Source organism: Sorex fumeus, unplaced genomic scaffold (genome assembly GCF_029834395.1).
Source record: "Sorex fumeus unplaced genomic scaffold, SorFum_2.1 ptg000007l, whole genome shotgun sequence".
Lineage (NCBI taxonomy): Eukaryota > Metazoa > Chordata > Mammalia > Eulipotyphla > Soricidae > Sorex > Sorex fumeus.
The window spans coordinates 15,005,210-15,029,377 of NW_026606064.1; the positions used below are offsets into that span (position 1 = coordinate 15,005,210).

Sequence of the window (24,168 nt, forward strand, 5' to 3'; positions counted from 1 at the left end):
ACTTGCTATAGAATTTAGCAAAGAGAGAGAACACTTTGAGTTTCTGTGAAATGACGTCTTATTTTTTTTTTTGCAAAAATTCCACAGAAAAAGCAGTACTATAGCAGGTATATTTAAAGTATTTTCAAATTTTATGTATTTTTAAACAATTAGGTAATACTTTATCCATAAAAATCACTTCAATCTTCTGTGAAATAATGTCCTATGTTTTATAAAAATTCTACAAAAAAGTAGTTCCATAACGTTTATAATTAAAATATTTTCAAAGTTTTGACCTGTTCCCCCTGGTGGCTTGGTGGCTGCCATCCTCCAGAGGCCATAGGACAGTCAGGTTTGGGCATGCAGTGACGAGACACACAGGGCCTCACGGGATGGGAGTGGAACCGGCCCTTTTCTCCCCGTCTCAACGAGACTCTGAATCACTGCTCACAAATGGCCTCTCTGGCTCCTGATCAAGGTGCTTAACAGCCATGATCCCAGAGACTCAGGAACAAATCTCAGAACCCAGCAGGTTTTGGCAGAAATCCCTCCAGATTTAATTGTTAAAATTTCAGAATTGCAAAATCGTGTGGCCACTACTGCGGCCACACAACATCATATGTTATTCATAATCAGCAATAGAAAACAAATTGTCTATGGTTGCCTTTTTGGCATATCTGAGTTTTGGGTTAAAATCCCAAATAATAATGGTGGGACCGATGTAGAAATTTTGAATGTAATCAAAGTAGAGAGAGAGAGTAATGTAGAAATCATCTGCCCCACAGGTAGGGGTAGGGTGTGGGATGGGGGGTACACTGGGGTTTTGGGTGGTGGAAAATAGGCACTGGTGAAGGGATGGGTGTTTCATCATTGCATGACCGAGACTTAAACCTGAAAGCTTTGCAACTGCTCTCACAGTTACAAAAATGTATTCAATAAATATATTTATACAAAGAGGGAAAAAAAGTAAGGTGGAGTTCATACCCTATTCAATCAGCCTAATCAATAGCTGAATAAATAGCAATACTACATTAAAAAATAAAATATTTTCAAATTTTATATTTTTACCAATTCGATAGTACTTTATCCCTAAAAATAGAGAGGCTAAATAATCTTATTTTGTAAAAACATAGGGAAAAGATATATATATATATACATATATATACGTATGTATATATACTTTAAAATATAAGATCAAGTACCCTTTCTATCCCATTATACACACTTTCATCTCAAATGCCAGCTTCAATTGCTTCATTTATTACCTTATTTTGAAATGCCCTGTCTCTGAGTCTAATGCCAATCTTACTGACTCCATTACACAAAGGAAAAAATAAACAACAGGAATGAATTTTCAAAAATAAAAGCATGAGCTATGCAGGTGATTTAACATGCTATTCTTTAAAATAAGCATTAATGCTAACTTTAAACAAAACCCCAGGAAGACTCACAGTTTCATCACTTCATTATAAAGTCTTTTGTGCTGGAGATCACATAAGCAATGTGGTTTGAGTTGCCTGAAAAAGTAACTTTGTTCACAAATATGAGCCCCCCAGACATAAAGGTAGAAGTACAGTTAACTGATTTCTCAATACTTTATCCCTGGATGGAGAAAATGTGAATCTTTCAGAACCAGCAGAATTTGGATGGAAAACAATTATGAATCTTAGTGCTAAGAAGTGTTGCGCCAGAAACACATCATAGTAATGCAAGTCAATGGGTCTTCTACAAACACAGAAGAGTTCTGTTTATCTTAGGCATATAAAAATACTTTCTGACCTACCCCACCAATTCTTGAAACACACATGACTTTGACAGTGTATTTGATAAGGCAAGGGCTCACTTAGAGTACTTCTGACAGGAAATACTCAGATGATCAGTTAAACAAAGACTTCTCTTTTGGTTGACATCTTGGTAAAAGGTTTGCAGTTTGGGTGACAAATGTTCCATTAGTGACTAGTACTGTAGAAAAATTGAAACAAGTGAAGTTTGAAGTAGGGTGAGTTGTACTTAGACAATTTTCAGTGAAGGATAAGAATAAGAATAGCATACTGAAATAGACTTTATTCTTGGTACACCATGTTTCATGGAAATAAATTCCCTTTGAAGAAAAGAAACCTCAGTGCTCATACTGTTAAAACTTAAAAGAATTTTGAACCATATGGTAATATCTATCACTTGAAGCTTGTAGTTCCCATAAACTGAAGTGATTAGTTTATCATAAACATTTAACATATAGAATCATCTATATTAACTGAAAGAATCCTAGTTTGTTCTGATTCTAATGTTTACAAAGGTTTTTAAGGTTTAAGACATTTTCATGTTGTTATAAGTTTTCTCATATAATTTCATTAAATTTATTACAAATACAAGGTTGTTATCACAAATTAAGTTTTATGATTAAAACCTTAGACACAGGGCCTCAGAAATGGTGCAGGGCTTAAAGTGTTTGCCTTGCATGTGGTCAACTCCATATGGTTGAAATATGGCAAGAAGATGAAATCACTCTGATTGTGTCACCTCTCAGCCTTCAAGTAGGTCATGTGACAGCAGATCAGAATAAAAGGGGTTACATTTTGTATTACATTACATTATTTTGCCATAATTCCATTGCCAACTCCATATGGTTCTGTGAAAATCACCAGACAGCCCTTAAAGAACCCCCTGCACACTGATCACCACCAGCGTGGTTGAAGTTTTCCTTGGCACAGCAGGCCCCGAGCAGCTCTGCATCCTTGAACCCTTGCATTTAACTGCCAGTCCAATTGTTCTAAGTAACTGAAAGAGATCCCAGGTCTCCTGAGCACCACTTGGAAGTAAGCCTTTAGAAATGAATGCATAAAACAATATTGAAGACAAAATAATAACCACTTTGTTAAGAAAAAAGTATCAAAACAAGCAAAAAGAAAATGATGCTGTTAAAGCACAGAGGTTCTGATGCTATAATCTGCTAAAATATAGTAGGTTTTCTTTTACTTTTAAAAGTAAAAATAGAGACAAGGCCCAATTCTGTTTCCTTAGGATTATTAAAAACTTAACACTTGAAGAAATATTGTGTGTGCATTTTTTAAGTATCTGATATTGGACGTATAGTTTATAGAAAATGATAAATCCTAAATTTTTATTATGAAAATTTTTCTTATTATTCTTTATCTGTTCTTTCAAAATCTTAATTCTGAACTGCCATAGAATAAGAAAGAATAGGAGTTTGACCCACATAAACTACATGGGGAGTATGAATTCGTAAGAAATTATTTAACCAAATATTCATTCTAGTCCCATAGTTAAGTTCAAAACATAAAAACTGAATGAATATTAAAAGATATCAAAGGGATACACGCTTAAAAAAAGCCAATACTTTTCATAAATTACCATCATCATGATCATTTTATAAATCGCCGTCATCCTGATGATGATTTTGCAGTTTTTCTGAGCACGTAATACAAAATGTAACCCCTTTTATTCTGATCTGCTGTCACATGACCTACTTGAAGGCTGAGAGGTGGCACAATCAGAGTGATTTCATCTTCTTGCCATATTTCAACTTGTCAAACATAGCTTCAGAAGTTTCCAGGTGTATTTGAAGCACCTTTTGAAAGAAATATCAGTCCCTGTCTTCAAAAATCTATGCAGCTATCTCAGTAGGTAATGTGATCATATAATTGGCAGTATCTCAATTTTCTCAACTCCCTCTAACACCATCAGTAAAAAATATGCTAAATATAATGGGAATTCCTTGTGCTTTATTTTCCATATTTTATATCTTTCAACTGCATATCTGTGTTGCAAACACAATGAAGTATCTTTCCAGTGAAGCAAAACATTTCATTGTGAACATTTTCTGTTCAAAAAATCAAACCAGAAACAAGAAATTTCAAAGCAGTGAAACAATTTGAGACAAATGTTCTATTCATCTAAATGGTGTACATCTACTTGGAGAGCAACTCTTAAAGTGAGTGCTTTGCTCAGAGAAAACACAGTGATAACAAATTGTTCAGTGAGTGGTTGTTTATTTCAGAAACTTGGAAATAACAAGGTAGGACTTATGGTGTGCTGGATAACTAGTTGACAGAGAAAAATAAAAAAAATTGAATGAAAAGAAAGAACAATTTTGCTTTGCTGTGTTTCCCTATTTGTGGTATAAATATTTCCCCTCTGGCTCATTTTAACCACCAGTATCATGTCAGTGAATTGGGAAAAGAAATAAAGGATAGTCTTTTGCAAGCTGGGATAAAATGGCTCCAGAATCTAAATCATAAGACCCCGTGATTTGCTTTCATGTGTTTTGGGGAATGAATATTGTGCTGACAGATGTCCTTTCAATGAACTGACTTTGTGATTTTTTTGTGGAAAGGAAAGGTGGGTCTCCATCCAGTAATGAAAGCAAAGCCTTTCTTGTTCTTAGGTAGAGGACAGGCAGAAAAAAAATTTCCTGAAATCCCCAGGTATTTGATAGCAAACAAAACAATGCAAGCCTTACGGATTTTGTGGAAGTTGGGAAAGAAATGTTTTTAACAAGGGCCACCTACTTTGAGATCTAGACACACTGAACCATGCTTTTATGAATCCTTACTCTTAGTTTCTGAATACTTAGAAACCCCATAGTGAAACCCTTGGTACATCACTTTGAGCAACATATTAGATTAAGTTTGAAAATGTACAAAGCCCTTCTTATCCCACATGATGCTGATCAATTTTTGAAGTAAAAAAATATAGAGCAGAGAGAAAATTTTAAAATATTGAGGATAGTTGAACTACAAATGAAACTATGGTTTATGATAGATTGTTTATGGACCAGACTCTGAGCTAGATATTTTTACTTACTTGATATTTTTAAATTTAATTCATGTGTTTTTACTCTTTGGGATAAAAGTAGAAATGATTCCACTTAATTAAGATTAAAAACAGCATCCCACAGATTGTTAAATATTCTATTTTAATAACAATAATAGCAGTCACCATCTGTTTAACGTCTAAGATGTCTTAGACATTTCACATATATCATTTGCTTACTGTTGGCATTATTTCTGTTTTACAGATGAAGGTATAGGAGACCAAGTCTAAAAGACTGATAAATATGAGGTGCAAAATCAGTAAGTTATAGAGGGGATAATTGGGTCTCATGTAAACTTTTTTCGCTTTTTCCAAATTTGTTGCTTAGCATGTGTAAATTAATTCAATCATTCTGCTAGTATTTATTATTGCAAAATATGAATCAGACACTATTCTTGGCTTAGGGAAATATAGCAGAAAACAACATCAACACAAATCCCACCCAGTATCAGTATCAATCTACATTTTTTTTAATAACTTATTTATTTATTGAATCACTGTGGGAAAAGTTACAAAGCTTTCAGGTTTAGGTCTCGGTCATGCAAATATCAAACACATTTCCCTTTACCAAAACTTATTTTTCACCATGAAGAACCCCAATAAACCCCCATCCCCCACCCCCCTCAATGCCTGTGAGGCAGATGAATTCTAGTTAACACTCTTATCTACTTTGACTAGATTCATTGTTTCGATGAAAGATGCACCATTATTATTTAGAGTTTGCCCCCCACCCAATCAGACATGCTGAAAAAGCATTGTGAAATGATTTGCTTTCTACAGCTGGGTTCAAGAATTAAGTGTCAATCTACATTTTAGTAGGCAGACAGCAGTTGATAAGAAAGTGAAACAAAAGAAGTGTACAAATGCAAAGTTGAGTAAGTTTTTTTTTTTCCTTCTCTTTTTGAGGAGGAGAAGAAATTGAGTCACTCTCAGCTCTGTGCTCAGGAGTGACTCCTAGTGGTGCTGAGGTAACATATGCGGTGCTAAGGATCAAACAGAGGATGACTGCATGCAAAGCCAGAGTCTTTTCTAATATACTCTCTGGCCTGTGGATGTTGATGAGTTTTATAGAAAAAATAAATGTTAGGGAAGGAGAGGGTCCTATTGATATGGAAGTGACAGGCAATTGTATACTGTCTCAAAGAAGAGGAGTGGGTGACTAAAGGAAGTAAGAAACGGAGGCATGGTAATAATAAGGGCAAACCAAGATTTCCAGGTGAGGAAAACAGTGATAGGGGCTAGAGGAGGGGCATGCTTGGTGCATATGAGGAACATTGGAGCCTGCAAAATAATTAAGCAGAGGAAAGCTGGGAGGGAGAAATGGGGCTTATCTTCTAAAACAAAGGAAGTGTGGAATAAGAAGCTGATTCCTCAGGTTTCTATAGTGACCCTAGGCAGAAGTGAGCAAATTAGAAGCCTACTAGCTTAGTAATTAGAATAATTAGTGAGCTATTTAATTAGTTGGCTATTGCATAATACAGTATTGTAGTAATTTCTTAGGCCATAATGGTAAAGGGGAAAGTGTTAAGAAGTTGTTGGATTCTAAATATATTTTAATTAAGAATATTTTCTGAAATAATTAAAGATAGGATTAAGGATAGTGCAAAGGTTTGGGGCCTGAGTAAAGAAAAAAATCTTCTTACTCAGATGGGAGAGACTGGAAGAAGACATTTAAACTGAGAGCTAAGGCTTTTAGTTTTTTTGTTTGTTTGTTTTGTTTTGGACCCCTTGTTGTGACCAGGCCTTATTCCACATACTGTGCTCAGGGTTCACATCAACTGGGCTCAGAGAAACATTTGTGTTGCCTGGGATGCATCCCAAGTTGACTGCTTGCAAGGTAAATGCCTTATGTGCTGTACTATCGATTATACCCCAAGACTTACAGTTTTGAATGTGGTCACTTTAAGATGGAAAGATGCAGAAATAAAATATTACTTGAAAATATAATCACAAATTTCAATAAGTTCGTACAAATTGTTGGTGCATTATGTTAGTTCTCATAAAAAGAACTTTTCTTTGCAGTGTGACATCATTATGTTGAGTTGGGGTAGAGTATAACAGATAAATCTGGGAAACATTTAATATTCAAAAAATGAACTTAAAGTTTGTATTAAACTTAGAAAAAAAAATGATGTCTACTTTTTTACTTTTTGGGTAGAGAATTTCCTAGCATGAAAGGCAGAGTCAAGAGAGATGAAGAGAGTCAAGAGATGGTAAAGGATTGGTCTTGGGGTAGTTGTTCTTAAATGTCTATTTAAGAGTTGTTACAACTGAAAACAAAGAATTTGGGATATTGAATTGCATAACTCACTGGCTATAAGCCATGCTGCTCTGGGGGGTCCAGATGTTAATGTCAGATGCAGAGTTAAGCAGGAAGTGATTCTGCTAATACACTGGGGTGACATTGTGAACTGAAAAGTCTGAAAAAGCAGCCTTCAGAAAAGGGCTGAATATTAGACCCACATTCTCAGCATGATCGTTGCCAAATAAAACTTTAGTCACACCTTAAGCAAGAAAACGAGGAGCAGACATTTCCTACAAAATGCAAGGTGGCCCAAAGATTCCTGGAAATAATTGTGGGTCTCTTATGTAGGCTGTGGGTCTTCAACTTACTTAGTTATTAATGTAGTTTAATTTCTAGTCTCTACTTGTGGATGTCAAAGGCTGTTTCTACTAGGAATAGGACATATCCTATTTCTTTGCAGTACTGTGGAGCATATAGCACTCAAAGCAACTCTGGTGGACTGGATTGTGATCAGCTCTTTGGAAATCATAGGGATATTTGAGGGTATTTTGAAAGGGGGAATTTAAGTGTCACTTCATTGTCTTGAGCCTGAGAATTCATCATTTCGTGACTTTCTTTCGTGCTTGAAGTTTTCTTGGTTTTCTTTTATTTCAGTAGGTATCATGATATCTTTAGACTCATAATTGACCCTAAAGTAGTCCACGTCCCTCAGCTCTAGTTTGCTTTACTCTTCTGAAATAAAAAAGAAGGGCTTAGGCTAAGTGTGTTGGGTTCCTTCAGTGAAGTCAACTAGAGCTACGAGTTGGGGCTCTTTTTCATAATGAGAAGTATTTCTGGCAGCTGAAATAGACATCTTGTGGGAAAATACCTGCTTGACTCCAGTCATGCAATCACACACCAAAAAGAGAGCTTCACGTGTTGATTGCTGCATCTTACTTGGGGCAGGAACACCAAAGGCCCTACTCAATTGTGCCAAGTTGGGAAAGTTCATGCTTTGCTGCTTATCTAAGCCATCTCATCCAAATATTAAACACTCTTCTCTTATTTTCTATTGACATTGTTCCTTCTTCCTGAATTTTTCTCTTTCTACCTCTGCTTTCAAATTGAACCCTTCTCCTCTACTCCTGGGGCAAACATTATTGTAATGGAGAAGATTATCTGATGTTTTTCTATGAAATATGATATCTGTGGAGTATCTTTGTGTTTTAATAATCATGTCTTATCGTGTTCTTTATGCACACTATTTTCTGTGTATCTGTGTCTATGTTCTTTGCTTTCTATGTGAATGGAGGCTCCTTTAGTAAGGCTTGAATAATGAGCATCACTTAACTCTCCAAAGGCTGGGACCCCTAGGGTAGCTGAGAAATTTAATAAGGTCTGCAGACCAGGAAACTGGGAGGTATTAGGAAAGGCTTAAAGAAAATCTCTCTGTAGAAGGCTTTAATTATAACTGAGATTTAAACTCATTTCAGTAGCAGACATTCACTTAGAGAATCAGAGTTGTAGCTGTGAATGTTATCATGAATTAGCAGGGTAAAACAGACGAGAAAAACGGGGATGGTAAATTTCAGTAAGCTGTTAAAGCTATCAGTCTGGTTAACTTGATTATTATTTTGTTGGATAGGACACTGGTGCAGGGAATCTCTTTGCAATATTCCCTTAATATGGAAGGAAAGATCTGTGAGTCAAAGACTAATCATGTTTTAGTTTATAGCCATTTGAGAACATATCTTAAAATTATCTGCATGTACCTCACTGATAGCCCTTCCTTTAAATTAGCCACAGATAAATAAAATGAATCAAAAGTAGTAAAAATCTATGTTTAACTATTATCTACGTGCAATCAAATACAGCTCTGTTTTCCAAAGCAAACCGTACATAAATGCTGACAAACATAATAGTTTTCAGACTTTCAAAACTCAAAATTCTTTATAAATTTGCCTCATGTCCACTATTTATTATATCAAAATGGCAAATAATGACTTAGTCTTTCATAGTTCATTTAAAAAAATGACAGATTTATGAAAATCTATAAAATGAAAACAATGTCCTATCATCTGTAATAAGCTTAGAGATTTGTCTAAATATATTCACGTAAATATGCATATATGAAAAGGCAATGTTCTCAGTAGTGCTAAATCAAATCCATTTTAGCATAAACTATATGCTCAAATTTAGTGGTCTTTAGGTTAAAGCAACAAAGAGTTAGAAATCATAAAAATTCTAATGTTTATACTGCTTTCCTGCAATTCTTTCCCCTTTAATAGTGGACACTGTTACTGAAATCAGGTGAGAAAACAGAAAAATCTGGCAGTTAATTTTAAGAAAAATTATTATCACATGCAACTCTTATTTGGTGCAATATTTTACTCTCTGTTGTAAGCAGGAGAGAAAGGATATATACATTTAAATATACTATTATTTTATTCATCTTTGTGCCCACTTTAGTCTACGAAGTGTTCTCTTAATTTAGAAATGCTTTTCTTTATTGATTTATATTGCAGTTAGTTTTTAAAACCTATTATTTCTCTACTTAGAAAATTCTCAAAGCACATAAAACCATTATACAAGTATGGTAAAGGTAAAGGCCCTCCCGTTGATCGTCGATTTAGTATAAAAAGTCAAATTTACATAAAATTTAACATACCTCAAATAACATATTGTCTATATTAGGAATTATTCATCCCATCTACAATTTGAGCTCATGGATATAACTTGGTCAAGCTATGGTTTAACTTTCGTTGTTGGGTTTTTGAACCCTACCTGGTAATGCTCAGGAGTTCTTCCTGGCATATTGTTGGGGGATTACTACAAGAGCGACCTTAAACCCAGGCCCTCTGCATGCAAAATATGTGTACTAGTCCTCTGAGCTATCTTCCTGGAGCCTCAAGTCACAACTTAAATCAGAATTTTGTTGTGAAACCACAATAAATCTATGTATGTGTTTCTGTTGCTTTTCCTTTTATTGATAATTAACGTTCTGTGGATAAAGATGACTCTTTTCCTGTTTGATGAATTTTATAAATCCTAGTGTTTTAAAATTTCTTTATTCGTATCCTCATTTTACCACTTATTCAATAATATAAAAATAAGTTAGACGTATAGAGGACATAGAAGGATTGAAATGGAAATGCAGTGGTTAAGAAAAGGAAGCAAACTAGCTTTGGCAAAGATAAAGGAATTGAATTTCAATTAGCGAAGAAGCAGCTGAGTCTAGATTAAAACAAACTCCCATTCTAAACTCTGTGCTCTTTAGCACAGTGAACTGTACTTCTTACTTCTGATGAGCTTGTTTAATTGATATGTTTCCCTGAAGGTTTTCATTGTGAAGCTATCTTCATTGCTCAGACCCTCCATAGTCACAGGCCACTGGAGGGGGAAAATAATACTTGCTAGGTACCAGGGCATATAGAATTCAAAGAAATACACAGTGAAAACCTTGGCATGATGAAGGCCATTTTCAGTAACACAAAATCCCCTGTTGGCCCTTGTCAATGAGATTTTTACAGCGGCATACTTATATTATGTAAGAGTTCATCTTTCAGTGGGATTGAAGGTGACACATAGATTAAGACTGTCTCCCAATTTCTCCACTCCCATGTTCCATTTGTACATTTCTTTCATTTCCATGAACTATATTGGAATGAATTCAGTTACCTCCAAACACAGTTGGACAAAGCAGACAAAAGTTAAAAAACACCTTTATGGGAAGTACCAGAAAACAATATGCCCATCTCCTTACTTCTTGACCCTTTTTTCCCCAAAACTTTAGTTGTATTCCCTGCCTCACATATGCTATTCAGAATCCTTCTGCTTACATGCTCTTTAAGACATTTTTTTTTTCCAATTGAGGAAAATGTCTCCAGCCTGAAATAGCACACAAAACATTTCATGTTTGAGTTTGGATCAGCTTTTTCAAATACAAAGACTTAATTTTGAATCCATTCCCCAATACACAGTGTTTTCTTAAGTGCGCATTTATTTAACAAACATATTTTTTTGCCGAGGCCTAAAGTGGTAAGGACAGCTGAATAATGAAGTCATTTGTTCTGGTTTTCTGTGGCAGCCCTAGGACTTACAATGCTAGATAATGTTGACTAAGTCAGTGAGTTTTTCCAAAATGAATTTCTCTTTGACAAAATGGTGTTAATAATCCCACCTCTAGTGATTGTCAGGAACATTCAATAAAACAATATTTGATGAGAAGCTTCAAGGAGAGTGCTATGCTAAGTATTATTGAATTAAATAACAATATATCATGTTCCATAGGTGTCAACACAAACTCAGAAAACTCATACAGCTCAAAAATAATTTCATTTTGCTCTGCACATGTGGGTGGTTTTCTCCCAAAAGTCAGATTGACTTTTCTCAATTTTCACACAAGAGAACTCTTAATAAATGTCACTTTGGTATGGTGAAGGCACAGTTGCCATTCGTTAGGAAAGCTAACCGAGTTCAGTTCAGTGAAGAGTGAAGGTCCCACAGGTTGAGAAGAAGCACTTGCACTTGAACCATTCACATGTGTTTTTCCTAATGGAAGATACAGTCAGTGTCTATAGTCTTTCTGGAGTCTTCTGTCTAGAGCATAGCAATGGGCGCCAGAGCTGATAAGATCTGTCCCTGCATAGCAGATAAGACCTGTCCCTGCATAGTGACCCAGTAGGGAGTGTCCAGATGCATTTTACAAGCATCAGGTATCCAGTGTTGAGTCTCACCAACCCTCCCTTTCCCCCAAGAATTGTTACCTAACTGCCCCATCTAGCCTTAAATGGGATTGGCCCAGGGCAATGCAGAGTTGTAATGGTGATGGGTCAATAATGCTAAACTTTATGTGACTGAACCATCCTCTTAAGCTGAGACCCCCTCCTATAAAATATGTGTGTATTTGGCAATAAAGTGAGTGGCCATCAGCTGTCTCCCTGTCTCCCAGAATAGTTTCTCTGCACATCCATAATCCTTAACCCCGTATCTGCCCTGACCCAGTGTGCAGTGTGTCTGGACACAATGGGGAAAACTGTTCCCCAACATTCTGTGACCCAGAAGGATGAAGCTTAGGGTAGTGGTAGGAGATGTGTATGTGTGTTTGCATGTGTGTGTGTGGGGGGGTGCATTATAGGGTATATTGGATATCACCAGAGAATGTTCTATCTTCAAAAAATCATCTTGGGGCCAGAGCAGTAGAACAGTGGGTAGCGCATTTGCCTTGCATGTGGCCTACTCAGGTCTGATCTCCATATAGTCTTCTGTGCCTGCCATGAGTGATTCCTGAGCACAGAGCCAATTTTAAGACCCGAGTACTTCTGGGTGTGGCAAACATACACACACACACACACACACACACACACACACGCAAACACACATACACATATACACACTCATCTTTTTTATCCAAAGCACCTCTGGTGTAGTCCTAATGGTTTTTGATACCGCAAAACTCAAACATGGCTCAGTTTTCTAGCCCTACCATGAAATTGCCTGTTCTTATAAGTCAAGTATTGATGTATTGATGGAACTGGCCTCCTGCATCCCTGAGCAATAATCGGGAGCGTTCTCAAAATAAGAAACTCATTATTATATTCTCACAGTAGGGAATAAAAGAATCCCTCAAGTGCCATGTGAAATTCTCTCTTCTCTCCTTGACACTCCAGATCCTGCAACTCAAAATAATTATCTGAATTTCACCCCACTCTTCTTTATAATTTATAGTCATGTAAATTTTCCACAGTACACTATTAATTTGATTTTGTTTTCTTTTGCTTTGCCTTCCTATTTGATGCTGTTTTTGTTACTCACATAATCTGAAAAATTCCAGAGAGGATAGGGGTTTGTGTACTGTGCCCTTACCCATGAAAGTTATAACTGGCAAATAATAGAAGATATGGTTTAGCAATTCAATGGTAATTCCATTACTTTGGAGAACCGTCCTTTTAAAATGTTTTTCCAAATGGACATTTTATTATTCTACTTACCAATGGTGGGTATAGTCTTAACATAATAATCATACCATTATTATGTGTTAGCAAAATATCACAATTAAGTAAGGAAAAAGAAATGATAGCAGCATTTGGGACTAGAAAGATAGCACAGGGTTAAAACAATTGGGTTATATGTAACTGATCCTGGTTGAATTCTCAGTACTGTGAATAGTCCCGAAGTATATCAGGAGTGACCCCTAAGACAAAGCCAGGAATAAGCCCCAAGCACAGTAGATGTGGCCCCATTACCAAAAAAAATTGTTTTTAATTATAAAAAAAATAAAAGCTTCTAAAATGTTTCTGAAATCTCCCCTATGAAAATAATTCAATGACGTATTTGGGGAAAGATCAACAGAATGAAAGTTCCCAAGGCAAAGCTATCACCTTTCTCATTTTGCAGCCATATGTCTGTCACAATATTGAGTTGTCACATATTGAGATTGCTGGTGTCACATCTTCATCAGTTTCAAACTGACTTCAGCCCAAAACAGCTCCAGCAATTTCTGCGGCATTATTTTCCCTCCATCCTCCATCTCCTTGACAGCCTAAGAGAATCCATGCTCTTCACACTGAACACATATCTAGGCTTATTTAACTTTTGTGGCCATCAGCCAACTTTTGGCACACATTAAAAAAACCAATCAGTTTCATCCCCATTTTTAACAGTGATAAGAGTCCAGAAAAGAGCATCTGATAGGCAGACAGCAGTCCAGTTCATTTCAGAGTGAAGTCCAAAGCCCCTTTCTCCCTGTAGTGGAACTGTATATCAGACATTGAAGCAGATGGATTAGGAAAGTCAGAGAACTCTTCTATTATTCCATAGAAAAATGATGGTGAATTATCCTTTTCCTTTTAAAGTCCTTGTGTGTGTGTGCGTGTGTGTGTTTTAGTATACATATCATTATTACCATACACTGAGAAATTAAAGAGGGAATCTATTTTAACTTTCTGTATCAAGACTTATAGAAAGTGCAACCCTAGGAAAAAGTTTTCGCTGTGAGTGGGCTATGAACTAGAGAGTACATTTTATGCCACAAGATCTGTCTGCTTCCAAGTAGCACTATAGTACTGTTCTCCCATTGTTTATCCATTTGCTCAAGCAGGCCTAGTAACGTCTCCATTGTGAGACTTGTTACTGTGTTTGACATTCATTTAAAATTGTGAGACACTGTGGAAAAAGTTAAAAATTATTTAAACTTCAGATTTCCAATAAGCCCCAAGGTGGCAGCGACCTTGCTGCCGGGGTCAGGGAGGTGGGGGAGGCGGAAGGGAGCAACATTATATGATTCTCATACCAGCTATAGAAAACAAAGTATTTCACAATGCCTTTTCAGCAATTCTGATTGTTGGGGGGGAAATTCTAAACAATAATGGTGCATCTTTTGTAGAAATAATGAATGTAATCAAAGTAGAGAGAGAGTTAAGTGAAAATCATCTGCCTCGCAGGAATTGGGAGGGATGGGGGGGGAATATTGGAGTTCTTGGTGGTGAAAAATGAGTACTGGTGAAGGGAAAGGTGTTTGATCATTGTATGACCGAGACTTAAACCTGAAAGCTTTGTAGCTTTTCCCACAGTGATTCAATAAATAAATATATAAATAAAATTATGGAAAAAATTATTTAATCCTTAGGCACTGAAACAAAACAGTTCTGATTCTGAAAGTGAAGGTCTGATTATAAAAAACAAATGATCAAGTAAGGAATGTATTAATGATCTATGTCTGTACATGATACCTTGTTTTATGCTTTATTTTCTCATCTGATTTTTATTCTTCTTTAAAAATAATTTTCATGAGATTTTCTTAAGCATGGTTTTAATTTTTTTCAGATATAAGAACTTACATGGTTGGAGTGTGTCAAAATTTATAAACTCTTCAAAAAGAGTTTTAAAAATGTACAATATAACCTTACCTCAAAATGATATAGGAGTTGAAGGAAATAACTGACAGCTTTAATATCAGTGAGGAAACTGGAGGTTTCCAGTGAAATTAGCAATCTGAAAAACATACACCACCATAAATTTAATGACTTACCAATGCTTAATACTTTTTCATAAGAGTGTTGGTAGTGATAATTAATGTATAATAAATATGTCATTGTGTAACTAAAACTATATGTTTACATATATATTACATATCTTGGTAGCTGTATGATAGAGTGGTGATTTTTTAAATTATGGATACATTTTTAAAAAGACCTAGGGGACTGATACAGTACAGGGATTAAGACACTTACCTTGCCTATGGCTGATCCTAGTTTGATGTGGCACATGTGGTCCTCTGAGAACAACTAAAATCAATCTTTTAGCAAAGAGTTAGAATTCTGCTATGAACACCACCAGAGGCCCCCTACCCCTCACCCCCTACAAAAGAAACAAACCAAAGTAGACCCAAATTTGATATCTGATTATTATCATAACTGTTTAAACTAAACTAGGTTTTTAATGTTTGTGTTGTTGTTTCAAATCCCACATCCAGTGATGCTCCTGGTTCTCTGTTCAGGTGCAATGTCTGGCTCAGGGGACCATGCTGTGCTGGAAATCTAACTCACGCTTGCACAGGGCACATCATACACTCTATTAAGATATTTCTCCAGTCAACAATAAAGCAAATTTTATTATTTTTATTTATTTATTTATTATTATTAGTGAGAAATCATGAGATACAGTTGTAGACTTACAAATTTTTGTGCTTGGGTTTCAATTATACAATGATCATTCCTCCACCAGTGGCCATTTCCCACCACCACGGATCCTAGTATGCCTCCTACCCCAAATCCTCTCCATCCCACCCTGCCTTGTGGCAGGGCATTCCCTTTTGTTCTCTCTCTTATTGGGTGTTGTGGTTTGCAAAAGAGGCAATGGGTGACAATCATGTTTGGTCTATAGTCTACTTTCAGCATGCTTCTCCCATCCTGGGAGGATCCTCCCAACACCCTTTATTTGGTGCTCCCTTCTCTATCTGAGCTCCCTTTTCCCCTAGCATGTGTGGCTGGCCTCCAAGCCATGGAGTAAAATTCTGGGTACTAATCTCGGCCATTCTTGGGTGTTAGTCTCCTATTTTGTTACTTTATGTTCTCCAGATGAATGCAATCTTTCTATGTCTATCCCTTTCTTTCTGAGTCATTTCGCTTAACATGATACTTTCCATGTAGTACCACTTGTATGTAAATTTCATGACTTCGTCTTTTCTAACAGCTACATAGTACTCCATTGTGTAAATGTACCAACGTTTCTTTAACCAGTCATCTGTTTTCGGGCACTCAGGTTTTTTCCAGATTCTGGCTATTGTAAAGAGTGCTGCAATAAACAAACAATTGCAGATGTCACTTTGACTAAACATTGATAAAGCAAATTTTTAAAATATACTTTATATCATAGTTATATCATCTCTATATATGTATATCTGTCTAATTAGGCTATAATATTAGCTTTACACCTATAAATACAGGTACAGGAAGATCTCTAGATCTAATATAGAACTAAAGATAAATGGCATCATTCTATTAACTTGAATATTATGAACTGCTGTAAGTAGTGGGTGATTTGGGTTATCAGTGAAAGAATCAATCAAGTCAATACTATTACATAAGCATGTTAGGAGAAATATGTGTCCTGTCAAATACCCATATTCAGCATGCTAGATAAAAATTGTAGTCACACAGGTGAACTGTGACTTAAAAGTCACAGTTAAAAGTAAGTGTGTGTGCTACTTAAATGGGATATCTTTTCATTCCCAGAAAGTGTGTTTCCTAAACTATATTTCTTTAGGTAGCTAGTATTCTCATCTCTCAATGTTACTTTAGTTGTCAGAAACACACGTTGTATTTCGAGAAAGGAGACTTAGAATTAAGTTAGGTATATTAAAAATTCCTAGATTATTAAATGTCCACTTGGGTGGTTGTGGAATAACTGGTCAAAAGCATTCAAACTTATTTTTATAAATATTCATTTGGGGTCTCTGAGAAGTAACCAGTAGGCCTTTTAAGATAAGGTATGTTATTATAAACAAAAGACGATAGCTTTCAAAAGTAATTTAAGTTCAATAAGATGAATGATCAACTGACAGTACCAATAATTGGATTATTACTTGCAATTATCAGCAGATTAAAATCAGAACTGACTTTACACTGTCTTATAAGAATAAGACATTATGATTTTATTTTCAAAACCTAATAAAAAGGACAAGGTTTCTTTAATTATAGTTTACAGAGGGATATATCATGAATTATCTAAAGATGAGAGCTCAGATTTTTTTTTTAATTTTACAACAATAATCCAGGGGTGAGGGGATAAGATAACAAGGAAAATTAAAGTGTAATTTTATATTAGAAAGTGATATTCTTTTTATTTTATATAAATTCTCTGAAGTAGAAGAAAATTATATGTTATATTAAAGTAGGATTTACATTTGTAAACAATCGCAAATGCTTCCAAGGAGCTTCTAACCTCCGGTTCATAATCAGCGTTATGTATAAGTTCTTATCAGAGGCAGAACTTATTATTATTATTTTTTTTGTTTTTTTGGGTCACACCCAGCAATGCATAGGGTTTATTCCTGGCTCTGCACTCAAGAATTACCCATGGCGGTGCTCAGGGGACCATACAGGATGCTGTGAATTGAACCTAGGTCGGCCACGTGCAAGGCAAATTCCCTACCTGCTGTGCTATTGCTCCAGCCCCTGGTAGAACTTATTGTTATTTAAAAAAAAACACTACAAAATAAATATCAAAATGTTTCAGTCTACAGAGTCATCTGCAAGTGTTCAGTCTGCTTTCATGTTTCAGGTAAATATTGCAGTGTGGTGCTGAACATAGTTGAACTCGGTACATGTCAAGTTGCACTGTACATTAGAAAACAAAATTAGGCTATCGGTAGTTCTATTTCCCTAACTATAAATCACTCACTGTGATTACAGGGCTGTAGTTCTTATTCACTTTTTAAAGGTGACATCATCATAGTGCGTCTTTTCTGGGCCTGTGTATATGATTGTTTATTTGCATACACATTTAAATTAAACATACAAACATATACAAACAAGCATGGAATCATTTTTATGCTGCAAGGAAATTTGAGAGAAAGCAACCATGAATAGAAATGCAATGAAGGAGGCTAGAGCAATAGTACAGAAGGTGGACACTTGCTGTGCATATGGCCAACCCCAATTTGATTTCCAGCTCCTTATAATTCCCAGCCCCATTTGGGAATGCCTCCTCCTATGTTCCTCCAGGAGTGATTCCTGAGCACAGAGGAAAGAGTAAGCCTCGAGAACAGCTGATATTGCCCCCAAACAATGATAAAACAAAGCAAAAAGCAATGTAAAGAATGAATGCATTAACATGAAAAGAAACAAATATAGTGACGTAGAGAAATATTTAAAGGATGCAGGAGACTTACTCTAAATTACTATCAATTTCAGAGGTAAATGCTTTGCCCTAGTCTTATACCTCAGTGGCGTCCACATTCGAAGCTCATTTACATTATGCACAAGAATTTCTCTTTTTAACTCTAGAGGCTGAGTCTCTTGAAAATGATTTTTAATTTCCTTTGCTGCTTAGGTGGCTGGACTGATAGCACAGCAGGTAGGGTGTTTGCCTTACATGCATCTGACCTGGGTTCGATTCCTCTGTCCCTCTCGGAGAGTCTGGCAAGCTACCGAGAGTATCTCGCCCACACGGCAGAGCCCAGCAAGCTCCCATAGCGTATTCTATATGTCAAAAACAGTAATAACAAGTCTCACAATGGAGACGTTACTGGTGCCTGCTCCAGAGAATCAATGAACAGCAGGAAGACAGTGCTGACAGTGCTCACAATGCTCAGGTAGACTTAAAATACAGCATCTTTATCTATGAGAAAATAAATTAATGAATTGAAATGATAATGCATAGTCTCAAAGTTTGAGAGTATGAACGTCCATATTCACTTCAAAATGTTAAGGTAAAATAACCCAGTAGTGACTGAATGTAAATGCACTTAAAATTCAGAAGCTAAAAGTAGTTTTAATGGAGCTAAAGTGATGATGATTTTAGGACTTTGTTTCTTCTGAGGCCAGAGAGAAGTATCAATTTACTGCGGTTGTTTCAAGTTTAGAGTTTAGTGCGAAAATATGCTTGTTTACTGAAATGAGCAGATATTTCATAATTATATATAAATGACGCTTTTGAATTTAATTTTTAATTTTCATTTTAATTTATGTCACATGCTTATGATAGCATTGATATTTATGATATGCAAAGCTGTTCCACTTTCACCATCACCAAAGTGTCCAAATTACTGTTTTTGGTTTTGACCACACCCAGTGAGGTTCAGGGTTACTCCTGGATCTGCTCTCAAGAATCATTCCTGCCTGGGCTAGAGCGACCATATGAAGTGTCTGGGATCAAATTGAGGTTGGCCCATGCAAGGCAAGCACCTTACCTGCTGTCCTGTCTCTCCAGACTCTAGAATATCTCTCTTATGTATAAGAAAATTAATATGCAATGTGACACAATATGTATCACATTGGCCAATGGCCGATTTGGGACATAACTATGAATGATCAAGACTCTATTCAGGGCTATGTCTGTGATATGAAACAGAACTTGCTGAAGCCTTTCTATAGGAGGAATAAAGGAGTGAGGGTAGAATTTTGAAAACACCTTAAATTATAAGAACCATGTTTTAATGTTTGAGATTTGTATCCTTTTCATACTCAAGTGGAAGAGTCAAGGCAGGGAAGAAAGTGTTTTCATGAAGACATGTATACACATATACACACACACACACAGTCCCTGGGGAAGTAATCACAGGCTGACACTAATTAATCATATACACCAAAAGGGCTGACTCTCCTTCATGTGCCATCTGGGAAGAGGTCTTAGTAGCAGACCACAAGTTCCTCTCCAGGCAAACACAACTCTCAATGTATTATCCCCCTGAGAAGCTTGGCCATAATGTTATACTTTCAGTATCAAAACATGTAAAAATTGCTTTTTACAAATTTGTAGTGAAATATACTTAAGATTTATTCCATTTCTAAATCAGATGTTCAGTTTCACAATACTTGGTAAACATGTACAAAAGACATTCAATCGAGGTTTCTTATAGTTTCTAATTTAATAATTCTAATCTTTGGTTTACTGTCAGATAATTTTATTCTGCTTTACTTAATCAATGGTCTTTTACTCAATACAGCTTGCTTGTAAGGGACAATATTTGCACTTCTCATTCAGTGTGATTGAAGGAATTCCTCTTGTAATCCTAGAGGCTGATGCATACATTTGTTAATTTGTAGAACCATCCAAGAAGATGGCAAGAGAAAACAGTGGTAACAGTGGTTGATATCTTTTTTTCAAAGGGATTCTTCAAATTATGCTGAAATAAATAATTATGAATAAGAAACTATTTGCTCGAGCGGGCCCAGTAACGTCTCCATTGGAGACTTTGTTGTTACTGTGTCTGGCATATCGAATACTCTTGGTAGCTTGCCGGGCTCTCCGAGAGGGGCGAAGGAATCGAACTCGCATCAGCCATGTTGGCCGCTTGTAAGGCGAACGCCCTACCCGCTGCTCTATCGCTCCAGCCCACTACAGATGTGATTTAGTATTAGAATGCTTGTCTTGCATTTTAGAGAACCTAGATTTTAATCTCAAAGAAGGAAGGAAGAAAAAAAGGAACGAAGGAAAGATGGAATGAAGGAAGGGTGGGAGAGGGAGAGAGAGATAGAGGGAGGGCCAGAGGAAAGAAGAAAATTATTAGATCTGGGAGTACTAATACACACAGCAAGGATAGAAAACTGCAAAAGGAGATTTAAAAACATGCTAATGTATATAAAAAAGTGAATAATCAAGGAGATGTATCACCAATGCTGATAACAATTAAATAGTGAGTATCTATACTGGATTAGGATAGAAGAATGCCTTCTTGATACAGTTTTAGGTGGGAAGTGATCCCACTGCTGTCAATTCAAAAAATGAATTCAGCACAACTCAACCCAATAAATAAGGAGAAACTTTTGTACGTGGATCTGGATGGCGGTTATTAAAACTATGTATGATATATAACAGGAATTGAGCAAATATTTTAGGAGCTAATAAAGTAGTGTTTCTTTTACATAGTGTTCAGTGTGTGACATAAAGAGATCCTACAGCACTGAGTAAAGATGACATGCTCATTAATTTGTCATTCACATAATACTCCTACATCAAGTGTGTCTTTATAGTGTGATAGGTCAATATATCTATAGACTTGGGAAACAGTAGATAAAAGCTTCACTTCTCTTTGAATAGGTAGAGTGACAAAGTGATCCAAGAGGCTCATTGAATTTTGGTACTAGTAGGTGCTAAAGAAAGAAACAAAAAGGCAGGAAAGGAAGATAGAAAATGTCCAGATTACAATTTCCAATATAATGACCAGCAAAACAGGAAGATCTCATTTTAATGACATAACTTTGTTGTATTTTAAATAGCATTAATGTACTGCATATCAAAAGGTAAAGGTAAAGGTAAAGGCCCTCCCGTTGATCGTCGATTTGCTCGAGCGGGCCCAGTAACGTCTCCATTGGAGACTTTGTTGTTACTGTGTCTGGCATATCGAATACTCTCGGTAGCTTGCCGGGCTCTCCGAGAGGGGCGGAGGAATCGAACTCGGGTCGGCCATGTCGGCCGCTTGTAAGCGGCCTGGGCTGGAGCGATAGCACAGCGGGTAGGGCGTTTGCCTTACAAGCGGCCAACATGGCCGACCCGAGTTCGATTCCTCCGCCCCTCTCGGGGAGCCCGGCAAGCTACCGAGAGTATTGGATATGCCAGACACAGTAACAACAAAGTCTCCAATGGAGACGTTACTGGGCCCGCTCGAGCATATCAAATAATAATAAAATAAAATTTAATACAGAAAAGAATGACCAGGAAAGGCATCATGTTCTCAGAGTCTTGAAGTGAAACAAAGAGAAAGGTGAGGAAATAAGTTATGAATATCTCTGGGTATGTGTGTTTCAACAGAAGGAACATTTTTTTGGACCATATCCAGTGCTGCTGAGTGCTTATGGGTTATCCTAAAATTACTTAGGGTACCATGAGATCAAACCTGAGCCTTTGCATGCACAGCATATGCTCAACCCATTGAGCTGTTTCTCTGGCTATGTGCAAGTATTTTATTTTATTTTTTATTTATTTATTATTTTTGCTTTTTGGGTCACACCCAGTGATGCACAGGGGTTACTTCTGGTTCATGAACTCAGGAATTACTCCTGGCAGTGCTCAGGGGACCATATGGGAGTTGGGAATCGAACCTGGGTCAATCACATGCAAGGCAAACGCCCTACCTGCTGTGCTATCGCTCCAGCCCAAAGTACAAAGTATTTTAAACTATAGGAGATGGAGGCTGGAGCAATAGCACAGCAGGTAGGGTGTTTGCCTTGCATGTGACTGACCCGGGTTCAATTCCCAGCATCCCATATGGTTCCCTGAGCACTGCCAGTAGTAATTCCTGAGTGCAGAACCAGGAGTAACCCCTGTGCAATGCCAGGTGTGACCCAAAAAGCAAAAAAAAAAAAAACTATAGGAGAAAGCTCCAGGATTTGAGCAGTTTAAGGACTTAGAAGATAGTTCTAAGAACTAGAGAGCTTGCCTATATACTTGAGGTACCAAATCCAATACCTAGTATATGATGCCCCTCCACACCCACACCTTAGCAATCCAGGGCTCTCAGAAATGCCTCCCTAAGACCATGCAGAGTCAGACAAATATCTCTGGAAGTGGTTCCCAGACCCCCCAAAAATGTTGGGGAGAGAAATAAAGATGAGTTCAAAGGTGATATGAGATTGGCAAAGGGTTCAGTGAGTGGGAAAACTAGGAAAAATTTGCACTCACTGAAAAGAACTTAGAGTTTTTATTCTGGCTTTTAATTTGTTGAGGTATTATTTATGATAGCTTTAGCGTTCATGTTTTATACTTAGAATGTTACTGCAATACACTTGTCACCAGTTTATAAGTATTTCCCTCCTTGTCCCTCAGTCTTACTTTACCAGACTACCTCAGTCTTTCCTCCACCCCCTAGGCAGTTGTAGTTCTGTGGGCTTACATATCTCAGAGATATGTGAGATAGGTATATGTGTGTCACTGTCAATTCCTTTGCTTCGTCTCTTTATAATCTTATAAGTGAGTTCATCTGGCATTTGTTCTTCTTCTGATTCCCTTTCTTTAACATACACCTTGTAATTTGTGCTAAGTGATAGTAAATGACAAGATTTCACCTTTTCTTATTGCTGAGTAGTATTCCATTGTGAATATATACTGCAATTCCCACTCATCAGCTGTTGGGTCTCAGGTTGTTTCCAGATGTTGACTATTGTAAATAGCATTGGAGTGAACATAGGTGTGCAAATATCTTTATTAATTAATGTGTCTGTGTCCTTTGGATAGACGCCAAGGAGTGGGATTTCTAGGTTATAAGAAAGTTTTAATTTTACCTTTTAAAGCTTTCCATAAGGTTGAACATTATAATATTTTTATTCTGAGTGAAAAATTAAACCATTATTCTGTAATTTTGATCTGAGGACAAAAGCAGTCAAATTTATAATTTAATAATGTCACTTTGGTTCCACTTTTGAAATAAAATTAGGTGAGGAGAAATGAAGAACAAGGGAGACTACTTAGAAGAATATTAAAATAAATCTACATAAAGAAAGTGAGTTTATATAATATTAGAAAGAAAGTAATGAGAAAGGTCATATTTTGTATTACTTTTAAATGTAGCAATGACTAGATTCCATTTGCAGAGAATGACAAGTCACATTTCCTCCTTCACTTTAGCTATTTGGAACACAAGAGACAGAAATAACAAGGATATATAAAAGTTTTAAGAATAAATTTTATGACACACATAGATCAAACTACTATAAAGTACTTTGCTGGAACTTCTAATAGTAAAAATGTGTCATACTTATTTTAATGAAAATTGTATATAGAAATTATTGAGTCTCAGCAATATTGATAGATTTATTTACAAAAAAATGGTCATGTCAGTTTTTAGCTATGTAAACTTAAGTGTATTATTTTAAATGCTCATTTATTGCATTTCTGGGTGCAATTATGAATGTAGCAAGCACCTCCAAGTGTTTCCTTGGAGGCTCCTGATTATCATAGTAGACCTGAGCATT

General features: G+C 36.4%; 1 protein-coding gene across 4 annotated transcripts in view; it reads left to right on the top strand.

The window, feature by feature from the left end:
• Positions 1 to 24,168, top strand: part of LRRC4C (leucine rich repeat containing 4C) — a 1,436,015-nt gene that overhangs the window by 847,079 nt on the left and 564,768 nt on the right. The window lies entirely within an intron of this gene.